Below are 9,253 nucleotides of genomic sequence, written 5' to 3' on the forward strand. Positions count from 1 at the left end.
CTTGCCATTTTAACAGGGCATTACTTAACTGTGAGTCAACTTTTGTGTGCTTTGGTTTTCTGCATTTTTAAGGTGACTGTCACACTGGAGATAGAAGAGGTTAGACTCTAGACATGTGCTGTCTAATAATAGTCACTTATCACCAGTGGCTGTTGAGCACTTGAAATGTGGTTAGTCCAAACTGGAATCTGCTCTAAGTATAAAATATATTGCTAAGTCACTTCAGTCGTGTCTGACTCTGTGTGACCTCATAGACGGCAGCCCACCAGGCTTCCCCATCCCTGGGATTCTCCAGGCAAGAACACTGGAGTGGGTTGCCATTTCCTTTTCCAATGCATAAAAATGAAAAGTGAAAGTGAAGTCGCTCAGTCATGTCCAACCCTCAGCGACCCCATGGACTGCAGCCTTCCAGGCTCCATCCATGGGATTTCCCAGGCAAGAGTACTGGAGTGGGGTGCCATTGCCTTCTCCGATAAAATATATACTTGATTTCAAAGACTGAGTGTGGAAAAAAAGGATGTAAAATATCTCAGTTTTTATATTGATCACATTGAAATACTTTTGATAGGTTAAAATATATTAATAATTTCCCCTACTTAACCACAGAGAGTGAGACATGACTTAGCAACTGAACAACATTTTAAAAAATGGCTGACAGTAAATTTTATATAGAACAGCATGGTTCTAGGCTTCGTGATTAATATGTCAGCATATATAAAACATCTAAAATGTCATTTTCTCCCCATGAAATTTTTTGTAACTTTCAGTTCAGTCACTCAGTCGTGTATAACTCTTTGTGATCCCATGGACTACAGCATGCCAGGCTTTCCTGTCTATCACCAACTCCCAGAGCTTGCTCAAACTCATGTCCATCAAGTCAGTGATGCCATCTAAGCATCTCATCCTCTGTTGTCCCATTCTCCTCCTGCCTTCAGTCTTTCCCAGCATCAGTGTCTTTTCCAGTAAGTCAGTTCCTTGCATCAGGTAGCCAAAATGTTGGAGTTTCAACTTCAGCATTGGTCCTTCCAATGAATATTCAGGAGTGATTTCCTTTAGGATTGACTAGTTCGATCTCCTTACAGTCCAAGGGACTCTCAAGTCTTCTCCAACATCACAGTTCAACAGCATTAACTGTTTGGTGCATATTTTTATTCGGCACAATTCTTTGTGACTTTAGAGCAAAGTTTATCTAGCTAAAATTCAAGATGTGTAAAGTATAGCTTGGGCTTCCCTGAAGGCTCAGCGGTAAAGAATCCACCTGTAATGTGCAGGAGACATGGGTTCAATTCCTGGGTCAGGAAAGTCCCCTGGAGAAGGAAATGGCAATCCACTCCAGTATTCTTGCCTGGGAAATCCCATGGACAGAGGAGCCAGGCAGGCATAAGTCCATGAGATTGCCAAAGAGTTGGACATGACTTAGTGAGTAAACAACAACAAAATTATAGCTAGAAGCTGATGGGTAAGTGATAAAATGAACGTCTTTAATCAGTTTGTTCTTGGATACCTAAGACATACTTAGCACTTTGTAAAGTGTACTGTGTAAAACTGATTTGGGGTATGTAGGAAAGATGTCGAGTGCCAAATCTGCACTGACAGTTATATTGGTTATTTAAAGTAGTGTATAACAACATTTAGGACCTGCAGCTTCCTATTTTTCTAGAATGAAATGTTCTGTATTTTTTGGTGTACAGGTGTACATGAAGCTCAGAAAACAATTTCAGTCATTAATCATATTGTTTATCTCCAAATTTTAACAATTGGCTATAACAGAAAAAGCAAGTCCCCATCTAGTATTGGACCAAATCCAATGCTCACCACTTGAAGAAGCATAGTTTATTTTTTAATATTTATGATATATTTTTATGTTCTCTGTACCTTACTGTAAAGTGTATTTTGTTTTAGAAAATTAGTGTTGTCTAAATTGTATTGAAAATTAGTTTGCAGCAATTACTACTTATTTTGTTTTGGATATTAAGGATTATATGGGATAGTGAAGTAAAGGTTGTCCTTGCCCTTGGGGAACTGTCTCATTGAGGGGGTATCATTCTTTGGGTGTTCCTTCAGCAAATTCACATATTCAAACTAGTTACATTCATAAGGAGACTCGGGCATAATGTGGCCTAAAGGAGGTATCAGAGATGTTCAGGACCATACTCTCCTCAGGACCATTTTCCTCTCCCTCAATATTAATATATAATTGAGGTCCTAGACTGTACAGAAGTGACAGATAATAATATATCCTTTCATCGGTATGGGAGGTGTTTCCCTTGTGAACAGTTCTGTCTCTAAGTTTGCTTGAAGTAAATTGAGCTCTGAAGAGTTTGAGCCATTGCCTCTGCCCTCAGAGGTTCTCAAAACCTTAAGGAGAATTTCTCTGGGGCTATGTTAGAAATACTGAATGTCTACTTGGCTCTACTTTTTAAGGATTTGCATTTAACATAATTTCCTGGAGAACAGGCCGGGAAGAAATGGTTCTATTAAGAGCGGAGTCACTTAGGTAAGTTCCTGATTTTTATGAACAAGTGTTTTACTATTGACTTGATTAAACTGGAAAGGCATGCTGGTTTTAAGTTGGAATTAACTGTTTTACAATCTACCACTTAGCATATTTACCAAAATAACTACCTTCCCTGAGCCTCAGTTTACTTGTCCATATGCAGGGATGATAATATCTTTATTATAAGCTAATATTGTCCTAGCATGTATTTGGAGAATAGATTATATGGTTTCGGAGAGGATAATAACAAACGTTTGGGAGCTTGCTGTGTTCCATTGTTCTAAAGATTCCAAGTATTAGTTAATAAAGGTTACATTGTGAAAATGCCAATGCCTGGCATATGGTATGAATAAAAAAAATATTAATTTCCATTTACCTGCCTCATTTAAATTTCTCATTTAATTCATATCCTGACAAGTAGTCATCTAGCTTAATATTTCTCAAACCTAACTGTTCATTATCAATAGCTGGGGAGCTTTGAAAAAAATCCTGATGTTTAGGCCCTACCTCAAACTAATTAAATTAGATTTTAAGGTACAGATAGGATTTAGTATCATGGATAACCTTTCCTTGGACTCCTCAAATGAGGGAATACTCAACTTTTTCCCCAGTTTTGTTGAATTTACTCAGAATCCACTGCCTTACAACGTCTAGCTGTTGCAAAGGGCCTGACAAATAGTTGTCTCTCAGCACATTGCTCCCTATTTTGACCCCAGCAGTATCGCAGAATGGAATTAGCCTGACTCCACAAAAGAGTTCTAAGTACTTGAAGATCATCCTTAACATGCTTCTCAGCTCCCCACTAACCAACCTGGCTATCTATCAGTTCCTTCCATTTCATTTTCTGTTCTGTAAGCTAATTATTTACTTTGCCAGTGCTCTTCATGAAGTCTGGTGCCTGGAACTGAATGAGATAACATCCAAAAATAAAACAGGATGAGATTTTTCCCCCTGCCTTTATTATGAATAGTATGTTTCTTTAAATGGATCCTTGGAGATTATTAGCTTTTGAGGCAGCAATATTACCCTTTTACTAAACCCTTAAGTTTTAAAGTACTCGTGTGCTGCTGAGTTTGGCTCACCATCTTACCACATTTTATTGAATTTTGTGTCCAACACTTTACATGTATCTATACTAAATTTCTTTCTATTACTCTCCTGTTTACATGTGGAGGATTGTTGCTAATGAGTAATTCTCCCTAATTTCATGTTGTTTGCAAATCTAGTCTATAATGATGTCAGGTTCTCCCTCCCAGGACCTTGCCTTCAGAGTCACACCGCATCTTTAAGACATCATCTTTCCATCAACTATGAATCCATCTATTATCTAGTATGTGTATAGTTTAACTTTGTTCTAGGGCATCAGAACTTGGTGCCCAAGTATACTTGGCACCTCTTAAGGAATTAGGGAAAGATGCCCCCTCCAGACAGGGATTAGGAAAGTGTGCCAGTTCTTCCCAGATATAGTCCGTTATAGCAGATGTGTTTATCTTTCAAATTTCCTTGTCAAAAAAGAAAATGACTTAGTGATCTTCATTTACCTCTGTTGATCACTCTGCTTTTTTTTGAAGGCAGTATTAATATTTTAATATTACTACAACATTTTTGTGGGTTTGAAATTTTTCAAAATAAAGTTAGAAAAATATTAAAAATGTCATACAGCTTATTTTAAATCAGTCATCAAAATTAGAAAACAAATTTAAAGTATGAAAGTGCACAACTAAAAGCTTAATTTATAGACCTGATGAATTTCCATCAAAGTAATAAGAATACTCACATTTAAATGATTGTTCTATAATTGGAAACTATAAGAAATAGGAAGTACATATTATTGTGAAGACGTATTGCTGAAAGTGGGTTATTTCTTAGAGCTCTAGATAAGACCCAACCATTGTGTCAAGCTGATCATATGTCTTGAAACTTAGGATTCAGGTTCTCCTTTACAAAGTTCTAGAAATATGGGTCTTAGTAAGGGCTTCAGAACTTATTTCTTGAGGCTGAGGCCCACTGATGGAGCAGATTGGCATTGCAGAATCAGACACAGCTACTGAAAGCATGATTTGTATACCAAATCATATCTGTGTCTTTATATTCACATTATATATAAGCAAATCATGGCTCAGAGAAGTCAGGTGACCTGTGCAAATTGAACAGCTAGTAAGCACAATTGAGAAATGAAGCCAGATCTGTCTGATTTCAATGTATGTGTGTTTACTCTGTATTAGGTTTGCTAGAGAAATAGAGACAATAGGAATAGACAATTATGAGGAATTGGCTTGTGTGGTTATGGAGGTTGAGAAGTCTCATGCTATGCCGTCTACAAGCTGGAGACCCAGGGAAGCTGGTAACAGTATAATTCCCAGCTGAGTCCCAAGGTCTGAGAACCAGGGTAGTTGATGGTATGAATACCAGTCCAAGGGCAGAAGACTGATGTCCTAGCTCAAGTACTTGGGCAGGAAGTAAAGGGCAAATTCTTCCTCTACCTTTTTGTTCTATTCATGCCTTCCTAGACTGGATAATGCCCACCTAAATTGGGGAGGGAAATCTACTTTCCTGCGTCCACCAATATCAAATGCTAATTCCAGAGATACCCTCACAGATGCACCCAGAAATAATATTTAATCTGTCAAATTAACCCTGTCAAGCTTAAACAAAATTAACCATCATTACCAACATACAAAGGTATGAGGTCTCTCAGGTCAGGGACTTGGTTCTGATTTCACTTACAATTGGGAAAAGCAAGGCTTTTTTGGGGGGGGGCGGTGCGTGGGGGCGTTGTCACAGGGAATCATCGTAACTAAGCTAGACTGAGAAAATTTTAATTTTGTAACAGACTCTAAGTGTTAAAAAAGATTATTATTCATTTTAATAAAATATGGAACATTAAACATTGAAAACTCATGCTGTAGTTCTTTTAATGAACGCATGGTTTATAAAATTGGCTTAAGTATACTCTTTGGAACAGTTTAAACTTTAACACCAAAGATGAACTAGTCAGGTTATTATTATTTTGGTTTATTATTTGCTTTTTAAAAAAAAAATAATGAGGTCATCTATTATATCTAAAATTGTTCTATAAAATATTTTAAATATAATAGATTATTTTAAAAACTATTTCCTCCCTCTAGTGACCAAGAATGGGAATACCACATCTACAAGCATTAAAAAAACTGATTCTCAATGTGCTTGTGTACCTCCCCCTAGAGGATGCCTGGGAAATTTGCCAGTTATTTTGGTTATTACAATGAATGTGGGTGCTATTGGCATTCATCAGGGGCATTAAGAATGCTAGCTAGGGAGGAGGGTTCAGGATGGGGAACGCGGGTATACCTGTGGCGGATTCATTTCGATATTTGGCAAAACTAATACAATATTGTAAAGTTTAAAAATAAAATAAAATTTAGAATTTAAAAAAAAATCATATTTTCACTAAAAAAAAAAAAAAAGAATGCTGGCTAGCATCCTGCAGTGTGATGGACAGTACCCCATATAAATGAATAATCCATTGCTGAATATTCATGTAAATAAAATTATTATTTAAGCCTAGTATTCTTTCCTGGAGAATCCCAGGGACAGAGTAGCCTGGTGGGCTGCCGTCTATGGGGTCACACAGAGTGGGACACGACTGAAGTGACTTAGCAGCAGCAGTAGCAGCAGCAGCAGAACCTACTATAATCCTACATATGAAAACAAAAATTTTTGTATTCTTTATACACTGTATTTTTGAAAGCAATTTATTTCATTTACTCTAAAACATTGTAAGATACATCATTACCTAACACTGTGAAGAAAACTGCCAATTAAACTCTGATACATACATACACAAATAAATGTTGACACATTTTTTTTAATCAACAATCAACAGAGTGAAAAGGCAATCTATGGAATGGGAGAAAGTATTTGCAAACCATGTATTGGAAAAGAGGTTAATCTCCAAAAAATACAAGAAACTATTGATTCTATAGTTATAGCCATCCAACTACCTCATCATTTAATATAGGCATACCCAAGCATTTACAAATCAAAACAGATATTCTAAGACTGATTTACTTGCCTAAATTTCCAAAGGCAGAGCTGGAACACCTTCTTTCCAACACCAATGACAAGAATAACACAAAAGAAATGTTAAATCTAATGGGCTGATTTAAGGCATGGAGTGAGGACCAAAATTCTTGTTTCTCCCCTTAATAATTGGGCACTTTCCCAACAATAGCCACTACTTTGTGGATGTGGGGCAGGGAAGAAAAAGATGGGGATGATTTAATATTAAACTTGAATGGCCATATGGTCTTATTTCTAAGAAAGTTGCTTTCTCATTTTACATGTTGTGTACAGTTGAATAATATAATGAATGAGTGTACTCGTTCCCGAGTCAGTTTACCTGGATTCAGATTTTGGCTCTATCACTGCTATATGACCTTGGATGTTGTTTTTGTTCAGTCACAGAGTTGGGTCTGACTCTTTGCAACGCCACGGACGGCAGTACATCAGGGTCTCCTGTACTTCACTATCTCCTGGCGTTTGCTCAAACTCGTGTTCACAGAGTGGGTGATGCCATCCAACCATCTTATCCTCTGTCGTCCCTTCCTCCTCCTGCCCTCAATCTTTCCCAGGATCAGGGTCTTTTCCAATGAGTCAGCTCTCTGCATCAGATGGCCAAAGTATTGGATCTTCAGCTTCAGCATAAGTTCTTCCGATGAATATTCAGGTATGATTTCCTTTAGGATTGACTGGTTTGATCTCTTTGCAGTTCAAGGGACTCTCAAGGGTCTTCTCCAACACCAAAATTCGATCTTGAATAAACAACTCAATTTCTCTTTGCTTCAGTTCCTTCTGAGGTAAAGTCACTTAAATGGAGGTGATCATACTACCATCTCACAGGGGTGTTGTTGGAATTAAATGAGATAACACATTTAAGTGTTTAAGTGGTGTATAGAAGACACAAAATAAATGTGAGCTATGATGAGGCTTCCCAGGTGGCTCAGTGGTAAAGAATCCACCTGCCAGATGTGGGTTTGATCCCTGGGTCAGGAAGATACCCCAGAAAGGGGGATGGCAACCCACTCCAGTATTCTTGCCTGGAGAATTCCATGGACAGAGGAGCCTGGAGGGCTACAGTTCATGGGGTCGCAGAGAGTCAAATACGAATGAGCATGCATGTATCTGCATGATGAATATATACAGGCAAACCTTGGAGGTATTTTGGGTTCAGTTCCAGACCACCGCAATAAAGTGAGTATCTTAAGTCTTAAGACTTTTTCTTTTTCTTCTCAGTATATACAAAATTATGTTTATACTGTAGTCTTTGGTATGAAATAGCACTCTATCAAAAAATAACCATACTTTAATTTAAAAATAGTCTGATTTAAACAAATGCTAACCATCATATGTGCCTTCAATGAGTTATAAATTTTTTTTTTTTTTTTTTTGCCAGTGAACGATTTTGCCTTAATAGCTGATGACTGATCCTGGTGGTGGTTGCTGAAGGCTGGGTGGCTGTGGCAATTTCTTGAAAGGAGACAACAATAAAGTTTGCCACATAGATTGACTCTTCCTTTGATGAACAATTTCTCTGTAGAATGCAATGCTATTTGATAGGATTTTACCTACAGCAGAACTTCTTTCATAGTCAGAGTCAATCCTCGCAAAGTCTGCCTCTGCTTTATCAACTAAGTTTAGGTCATAATCTAAGTCCTTTGTTGTCATGTCAGGCGTCTTCATAGCATCTTCACCAGGAGCAGATTTGTCTCAAGAATTTCTTTGCTCATCCATGGGAAGCAACTTCTCATCCATTAAAGTTTTATATTTATAACAAATACAATGAAAAAGTATGAAATATTATAAGAGTTACCAAAATGTGACACAGAGACACAAAGTGAGCAAATACTTATTGGAAAAATGATGCCTATAGACTTGCTTGACATGGGGTTACCACAAACCTGCAGTTTGTAAACACCAGCATAGCCATATTATTCATTTCGGTAAAGCCTTTTAAAAACTTCATTTAAATCAAATCATCAAATTTCACTAAAATCTATGAGATTGTCACTGGACTACTGTGTAAATATAGTATATGCTAAAGAAGAAGCCACTATGCTGCCATCCTTTTCTAGCTGGGGCGAGGAGACAGTTAACTGCATGAAACAACCAAGTTTAAGATAGAAGATAAATAAGTACAACCTGGATGGCAAAGGTAACGAGCTATAGAATAGTAAGTGATTAAGGAAGGTATAGGAGATGGGAGAATGCAATTTGCCAATTAATATATGTCTGACCATGGTTAACTTCTCAGTGATACCTGGGTTCTTATTTCAAAATTTACTCATTTAAAACACCTCGCACAATCTACCAAGAAGGCAATGGCAACCCACTCCAGTACTCTTGCCTGGAAAATCCCATGGACGGAGGAGCCTGGTAGGCTGCAGTCCATGGGGTCGCTAAGAGTTGGACATGACTGAGCAACTTCCCTTTCACTTTTCACTTTCATGCATTGGAGAAGGAAATGGCAACCCACTCCAGTGTTCTTGCCAGGAGAATCCTGAGGACAGCAGAGCCTGGTGGGCTGCCGTCTATGGGGTCGCACAGAGTCGGACACGACTGAAGCGACTTAGCAGCAGCAGCACAATCTAATGAGGTAGGCCTGAATGGAGTTTTAACAAATGGGCAGGCCATTATTAATGGAAAATGAGTCCATTGACAGGAATAATCAAAGCTAGCTAGAGAGGGACGTTTCAAGTAGTGGAGACAAATTTAAAA

The sequence above is a fragment of the Bos javanicus genome, chromosome 9, assembly GCF_032452875.1.
Source record: "Bos javanicus breed banteng chromosome 9, ARS-OSU_banteng_1.0, whole genome shotgun sequence".
Lineage (NCBI taxonomy): Eukaryota > Metazoa > Chordata > Mammalia > Artiodactyla > Bovidae > Bos > Bos javanicus.